This window comes from Lepidothrix coronata, unplaced genomic scaffold (genome assembly GCF_001604755.1).
Source record: "Lepidothrix coronata isolate B3197 unplaced genomic scaffold, Lepidothrix_coronata-1.0 Scaffold382, whole genome shotgun sequence".
In the NCBI taxonomy this organism is placed as follows: domain Eukaryota; kingdom Metazoa; phylum Chordata; class Aves; order Passeriformes; family Pipridae; genus Lepidothrix; species Lepidothrix coronata.
Window position 1 is genome coordinate 8098 of NW_016690562.1, and position 8099 is coordinate 16196.

Consider the following 8099-nt stretch of genomic DNA (forward strand, 5'->3'; position numbering starts at 1 on the left):
ATCACTGAAGGAGCAGAGCCTGCAGTTGGTCTGTGTTGGTCACTGCTGGATCACTGTTGGATCACTGTTGGATCACTGAAGGAGCAGAGCCTGCAGTTGGTCTGTGTTGGTCACTGCTGGATCACTGTTGGATCACTGTTGGATCACTGAAGGAGCAGAGCCTGCAGTTGGTCTGTGTTGGTCACTGCTGGATCACTGTTGGAGGCACTGCTGGCTCACTAGAAAAGCAGAGCCTGCAGTTGCTCTGTGTTGTCAGCAGGAGGCACTGTTGGATCGCTGTTGGAGGCACTGTTGGCTCACTGGAGGAGCAGAGCCTGCAGTGCTCGGTGTTGGGAGAAAACTCATGCCCGCTCCCCCCCAGACCCCAGCCTCAGAGAGGGCCATCAGCCTGGCACGCAGTTCTGCCAGCCAGCTCTTTTGTGTAGGTCAATCACCCAAGGCAAAAACTGCCCTCCCCCATTCAACATCTTTCTTTTACAGTGGGGCAGGGGAAATTCCTATTTGGTGTTTTTATAAAAAGTAAACTGTAACACCACCCAAGTCATTCTGGGATTCCCTGGTTCTAACACAGAAAATTCCCAGTTATCCCTGGCCGGTTAACAAGTGCTACAGACACTTGGGCTGCAGATGAGTACAGAAAAGGAAAGCCAGGCTCAGACGGTGCCAAGTTGGGCCTTACCCTGCCCATCCCTGGGTGCTGACTTTGGGCCCTGTGGGTGGTCAGGTCGGCTGTAGGGAGCTCCTCCAGGCACCGCTGGGCCGGGCCCGGGCGCAGCGTCAGCACAGTGTTAGAAAACCATCATAAAAACATTGTCTCCGTGATTTTTTAAGGGGCCAAAGTGGTTTTCAAGTCAGGAGCTTTTCTCCAAAGAGCGAAGCTGGTGTGTGTGTGAGAGCCCACCCGAGTCCCTGTGCCGGGGGGAGCTGGCAGGCGCGTCCCGAGGCTGGGAATGCAGCTCGGGAATGCAGCCGAGCCATCCACAAAGAACCACCCACTGCAGGTGCTGCAGTGGGACAAGGGCCCTGAGCGCCCTCTCCACCCTGCCCCAAACTCAGCCTCAGTGCTGGGGCTGGGCTCGCCAGTGCCCCCAGAAAGGGCATTTCAGGAGCTGCTGCCCAGGGCGGGCGGCAGGGACAAGGACAGGGAGCGGGTCCCTCAGCAGTGCCACCCTCAGCCCCAGGCACTGGGGACAGACAGAATTCAGGCCACTGAAGTCTCTTCAAGTGCTGAGATGAGGATTTAAAGCAGTTTTTTACTTGCAAATGCAAGAACTGAATGAAGTTGCTTATCCTCGTGTGCATCCGACCCCCACGCTGTGCCCTGTCCCGTGGTTCAGGTGCAGCTCAGGGGGCACTAATGGGGCTGGGGGTGCTGCCCTCAAACCCACCCCAGGGCATCCATCGCATCCCAGTGTGCCCACCGTGCCTGCACAGGGAGCAGCTCCCTGGGGGACTGCTAAGGACAAGTTTTATCTGTTAGCCTTCTGCTTACATCAAAATTGCCTAAATTCTGCCCACCGCTGTTTCGCTGGGAAGCGACAATGTCACGGATGGTGCACTGTCAGTCAGACCTCACTCCCTCCACCTGAAGATAATCCCCAGCCTGGATTCTCCGTGTGGGATGTGTCAGAGGGTGAACTGTTACGGGAAGTGCCAGGATGGTCCAGGACTGATGTAACGAGCTCAATGATTGGGAAACGCAAATCGATTATGTTTGCTGAGCCCCACAGAAATCAGAAGAGATCATGGCTTCCAGGTTAAAGACCTTTGCTCTACTTTCTGCTGCTCTGAGTTAATCTTTCTCCATCCAGCAGTTGGAGTGACCAGCACAGATAATCTTTAACCACTGGCCATCGACTGACAAGGGTCAGAGTGCTCCCCCGAGGGGATCTGAGCTGGCCCAGCACTCCTACCCCTCACCTGTGCCCATGAGATTGTGGTACAGCACTGGGAAATGTGCTCCTTGAATGCTGCAGCAATCTGGGGTAAACTGATAAACACCAGCTTCTTCCACTCCCCTGTCCCCACTGACCCTACATGCACACCAGGATCCTCCTCTGGGTCATTTTGCTTTACACATAAAGTTCAGGATATTTTGATTTTAGTGTAGGGGGAAAAACAGAATGAGAAGTGATTCGGGTCCTGTAACAGAACCCTGACCAGTCACTGACTGATGAAACTGCCTGTGGAAATCTGAATAAATGCCATAACTGGGAGGTGACAGCCCTTCAGAGAGGCTTTCTAAATGGGCTTTGTTGAACATGCAATGTATTCATGGCCAGAATTAACCAGCTCCAAAGGAGGTTCATTCTGTACCACTCCCAAATCTGTGCAGGTCCCTAGCACCTGGAGACAAGAGTAAACCAATTCTCCTCGTGGAGCAGTGAGATGCTCATGCACAAAATATTTCTAACCGAAGAATTTCATAATTAAGGTTTTGCAGAGCCAAACCATAGCTCCTTCCTGTTTGTCAGATCTTCCCAGTGTGAAAAACCTCCTAACACAGCCCGATTTTTGCCCCTGTGGTGAGTTATTCCTTCAGTTTTGGAGCTGATCTTTCACTGTTTCCACACAGAAGAGACATCGTCCCTCAGATTTCTATTTAACTCATCATATCCTCCACATTTTGCATAAGAAAAATGAGAGGAAAGAACTTTTGTATGGACTAAATTGTGTCTTTTGTCTAGTGACACCTTACTCAGCAGGAGCTCTGCACATCAAATGGAATCCAAGAATAATTTAGGCTGGAAGAGAGCTTTGGCTGTCACAGGACTTGGCCCTCTGCTCTGAGCAGCGCCAGCTTCAAAGTTAGACTGAACTGTAAAGTTCCATGGTTTTGCTGGTGGTTATATCTCCATATTTCCAAGGCAGGAATCTGGCTCTGGGGTGCATGGGACACGTTGCATTATCTGTCCCTGTGTCACCTTCAGCAACATTTAAACAAACCCTTTCTTTTTCCAGGAATTTCCAAATACTTTGGCATTTAATGTCAAAGAACTGGGCCCAAGGCAATCTGCAGCAGTGCTGGATGTTGCAATGCAGGTCCAGCCCCTCCCCAGGCTCTGTGTGGAGTGGCCAGTGCTTCACCTACAACTGCAGAGCCCCATTTTGAGGAAACCTGGGTTTTTTTTTTCCAGAAACACAACCCCAGAAATATCAAGTAAGTGGTGTTTCCTCTGTGATTAAAAGTATCACATTTTAGTGTTCCTGTGCTGGTTTTGGACAACCTGTGGTGTTTCGGGTTTGGTTTGGGGTTTTGGGTTTTTTTAATTTGAGGTCTTTTGCCCTCTTTCCTGGTTAATTGTACAGGTAACTTTTAGATACATATTTTTCTTATTTTTCTACTATTAGGGCAGACTCCAAGTTAGTATGACTACTACTGCTACTCCTCCTCCTCCTTATAAACCTGTCATCTTTACACATCCCAAAAGAGGGACATTCCACCCCAACCCACACCAGCTGAAAGCAGCCCCTGCTCACGGAGGGGTTTCTGAGTACACCAAAGGCACAGGGTCACACCAGGCTGAGAGCACCATCGAAAAGCCCAGCTGTGGGGACTCACACCCTGCTGCTGGGTGGACACATCCAGCCAAAATCAGTAAAGTGGCCTGGTTCCTCACTTTTGTGAGGTATTACATTGAAAACTTTACTTCTTAAAATCCCACACTTACTTCAGCCTGTTCTAAAATATTCTAATGTAAGACAAGCATGGCAATGGAAGTAAGCAATGAAATACCCAGTTAACCATCAAAGGTTATAATTCTGAAGGTGTGACTTTAATTTGCTTTCAGGGAAGATCTCAGGCTCAAATCCCATACTAGCCTTCACAAAAAATGTGAAATTCCTCAGGCCCTAAATGTGGAGGTTTGTGCAATGCTCTTGTGTACTATCTGGCCGAGGTCCTGGGAGGTGTGTGCAATTCCTGGTTCGCCAGTGGTGTTCAGACAGGCTCAGCTGGAGCCAGGCTCTTCCCCCCACCTCCCAGGTGTGCTGGAAAGTAAAATCCTTTAGAAATGTGACAGGCTTTCTGACAGTTCTGAAAAATTCCTGTGCAGAGCAGACAGCACACCCAAATTAAAAAAAGAAAAAAGATCAGCACTGTGACCTGAGGAACCCATCAAATCAGTCTCGCTGGCAGAAGTAAGCAATTAATATGCAGCCAGAGTAAACACCCTTCATCTCAGGGTTCAGCAAAACAGGCAGCTGAACCCCCTGTATTTTGCATTTTTCCCTCCCCACATGTGCTCTCTGTGAAAGAACAGAGAAAATCGAGGTCTCAGAGCTTTTTTTCCATGCCTTAGTCTGACTAAAGGTGACTGGCTCAGCACAGCAAGGGCCATCTCCCTCCCCCAGATCAATATTTTAATATGGCTTATCAGAGCAAGAATGGGTTGTTTATTTAAGACCTCAGGATCCCATAAAGGGAGAGGGAAAGTTGTCCACTGGACCCAGAGGCTTGCAACAGCTGACCACTGCTGGGAACTCGGGAAAGAAAACCAAGACCCCAATGATCCCAATACGCTGACAGTCAGCAAAATGTCCTGCAAGAGAACCCCCGTTCTGCCAAGCCCTGTCAGCACTCCAGAGGATCCTTTGGCAGTTGTCTCTGATGGTAAGTGCCTTCTTGTGCTCCACTTGTGTGAGGAAAACGAAATGCTAAAAGATATGAACCAACTAAACCAGTGCAGGTGGATTTGAACATCGAGCGCTTCAGCACAGCAAAATATCTGCATGTGCCCGAGGCCCACCTGGGTAATTTAACAGGATTCCGTGCCTTGGACCCAGAGATCTCTGCCTGCACTCATTAGGGCAGCATAAGGCACCCCAAGTGTTTATTGTTTAAAAAAAGGGGTGATGGGGAAGCTGACAGACTTCCCAGGGAAATAGGAATCCTTCAGGTCCGGACACACGGGAAGGAGAGGTTCTGTGATCCACCTCAAAAAACCCTCTTGAAAAGCCTCTTGTTCTTCATAATGATCCTCTCAATTGAAACATTCTCATAATGTTCTTTACACAGATGTCCAGCAAAAGAAAAGCAAAAAAAGGGATTATTTTTCTCTGATGACTACACTTTGCTTTCTCCCTGTACTGACCTGTAACTTTCCCATGGCTTTGGGGTTTTTCTTCCCTTGCAGTACTAAAAACTAGTGGCCATTTCTCTTTCTTCCATTACCTCTTGTCTTGGAAATATTCATGTTGAATTGCTGGAAGCTTCCATGTAGCTGTGGGACTATAAACTGCCTGCTTGCAGCTGCCCCAGCTGCCTGGCTTTCTCCTGCCACACACATTCTGCAGCCTAGAGCCCTTCCACCAGGCTCTCCTGCTCTGCCCACGATTGCCAGGCTTTTCCTCAGAGAGCTTCATTAGAATAAAATCCTGTCTGACCTTCCCTCTCTGCTGCAGAGAGAAAGCTGAGTGAAATGTGCACTGAGGAAAGAGGGAAAAACACTAATACTGAGATAAATTAGAAAGCTGGGGACAGCACCTCCGTCCTCCTGGCATTCAATTCTCACTCCCAGCAGCTACAGCACAGGCACAGTTACCAAAACCAGCCCCATGGGCCTCAGGGCTGCAGCTGCATCCTGAGAGAGTGTTCTGGACATGTCCAGGTGTTTGCCCTCATTAACTGCAAAGACTTGGTGCCATGTGATGCTCAGGGTGTGCTCCAAGGCCTCTCCTCCTTCCAGAGACATCTCCTTCATAGCTGGGATGGTACTGGAGCCTGAGCTGTGGATCTGCACATCTGCCTGTTCTCTGTGTGTGCAAACACTCAGCTCTGTCCCACTGCAGCATCACAGACTCCAAGCACAGACACAGGACAATCTCTTAGAGAAGGGTCAGCCCTGCCCAAGCACTTCTAGGCTTGTTTCTGTGGCAGGGATGGCAATGCCAGCACTGCTGGAATAATCATGTTTGAGAAACCAAACAGTCTGGCCTGGTAACCAGGCACTGAAGGGCCATTTCTCTGCTGTTCTGTTCACCAGCCCAGGGCACTCAGGACCCAGCTCACACTGCCAGCTCATGGCACTGAGTTATCACAAACCCTTCCCTGAGGTTTGATTAGACATAAATCAGGAGTTAAACTGATCCAGAGCCCTAATGAGTTTGCACTGACCTTTCAACACTGGTTGAACTATATCATGATCAAGAAAAAGATCCAGAAAAGACAAAGTTGGATGGAAAGGTGAGGATTGGAGAGGAAACCCCTGTTACACCATGCAGAGTACACTGCTGGTTCAGGTGGCTCGGGTGTATCAGTACAGGTGGGCAGCAGCTCAACAGGGTGCATCAGTGTCTCCTTTCTGCTGGCACTTCCATGGCTGGTGCTGTAGGACAGAGTGAGCTGTCTGTCCTGCAGAAACTCCTGGATTTGGGAGCCCTGTGCAGCCTGTACAAAATGAGATCAATAGGAAGCCTAAGCCCAGGGGAGGAGTTCTCAGAAGACGAGCCTTTTGAGTGCTTTCACTTCCTTAACACTGTGTTGCTAAAACAGAACCAGACCCAGAAGACTATTGGAGAGTCTGGGTTTATCACATATGGGGAACAAATTCTCCCCAGGATGTAAAATGAGTTAAAAGTAAATGAGAGGGACAGTTGAAAAGACATCCCAACCTCACCACTTGGCACAACAAGACAACTCCATCTCCTTGCAAGGGGCTTCCAACCCGTCCACACATGATGAATCAGACAGTTCAAATTTCAGTAGCTACCAAAACCAAAGGCGACCAGCATTGACTCCAGCCCTGCCTCATACGTGGGCTACTCAAAATGCTGCTAAAAACAAGTATATGAAAATCAAATATAATCTCTACCAGTGTGATTCCTCGGCTCTGACATAGCCATAAAAGTCTGGTGCTGATTCTGAGCTGTCTCCATCAAGAGAAGGACACAGGTCCTTGCAGGACTGACTCATCCCTTCCTACAGAAATTTGTGTCTAGGACAGCAGAGATTACTTTCTCCAGGTGTCTGTCCCTCTCCCTTGCCTGTGAGGGCATTCTTAAAGCACCTTTGACATTGCTACGGCTGGCTGAGGCAAAATATTCCCCTCAAAGCAATTTGGAACCCTGGGTCCCAATTCCTTGTCAGGATCCTGATGTGTCACGTATAAATATCCATAAACATGGTCTTGTCTCTGTTTTGCAGATCTTTGAAAGCCCCCTTGCTGAAGTCTGCAGAGTGCCTCCACCACCCCTGCCACGGGCTCAGGACGTGCTCCCAGAGCTGTGGAGTGTGACAATGGTGTTTGTGTCCAGTCTATCAAACGCCATTATCACACTAAATAGCTACTGGCAGACAAGGCATCAGGTCAGGAAGGTCTGGGACCTCTGGCACCGCCTCTGCCCCCTGTGCTGAGGAATAAACAGCCTAGGTGCATGTACAGCTTGGGATTTTCTTTTTCCTGTTGGACTGACCAGGACAATAGAAAACTGAAGCCAATTAGCTGATGAAGTGAAACTCTGTCTCTTACTTTGGTACCAAATCACAACATAGGTTTGGAATATTGACCGAGGTGCTCGTGACAACCTTCAAACACTTTCCAAAATTCTGATTAAAATCTGTTGCCTCTAACTTGAAACCATTTATCCAGGTTCCACATGCTTTCAGCTTTGCTCCCTTCCATGTCGCAATGATTTGAGCACCACACCCAAGGCCACTGCCTTATGTTCTAAACCTTCTCTTTTGGGAATGGCCACTATTTCCCCACAGAAATTCTTCTAAAAACTGTTATAAAGATTATCTATAGGAACTTCCAAAGGCCTAATGAAAGCCAGGCACCAGCACTGCACTGAGAAGCCTAAATCCCACTGAATAATCCAAGATTTAGGCTCACAGGATGTTGTGCTCTGATTTGCAATGGGAGGCACCAAATGCCTCTCCAGTGTGTGTTTGTGGAACAGGAACATGGCTCAGTGCTGAGCTTTTAGCTGTGCAAGAAGGAAAAGGTGTCAGGTCCTTAGTGAGAAGGTGGAAGGGGAGGGCTGGGCTGACCCACAGCACAAGGCCAGGCCCTGCCCCTCGTCTGCAGGGAGCAGATAAACAAACTGCAAAGACTGATGTAGTGGGCCAGATCCAAAAACTCTGGCCCAGACTGGGCACC

General features: G+C 49.0%; 1 long non-coding RNA gene across 1 annotated transcript; it reads left to right on the forward strand.

Moving 5' to 3' along the window:
* Positions 1–4459: 4459 nt before the first annotated feature.
* LOC108509646 lies at positions 4460–7577 on the forward strand. The gene is made up of 2 exons (XR_001878672.1): positions 4460–4612; positions 7145–7577. It is a non-coding gene; the product is annotated as an uncharacterized LOC108509646 (long non-coding RNA).
* Positions 7578–8099: the final 522 nt, after the last annotated feature.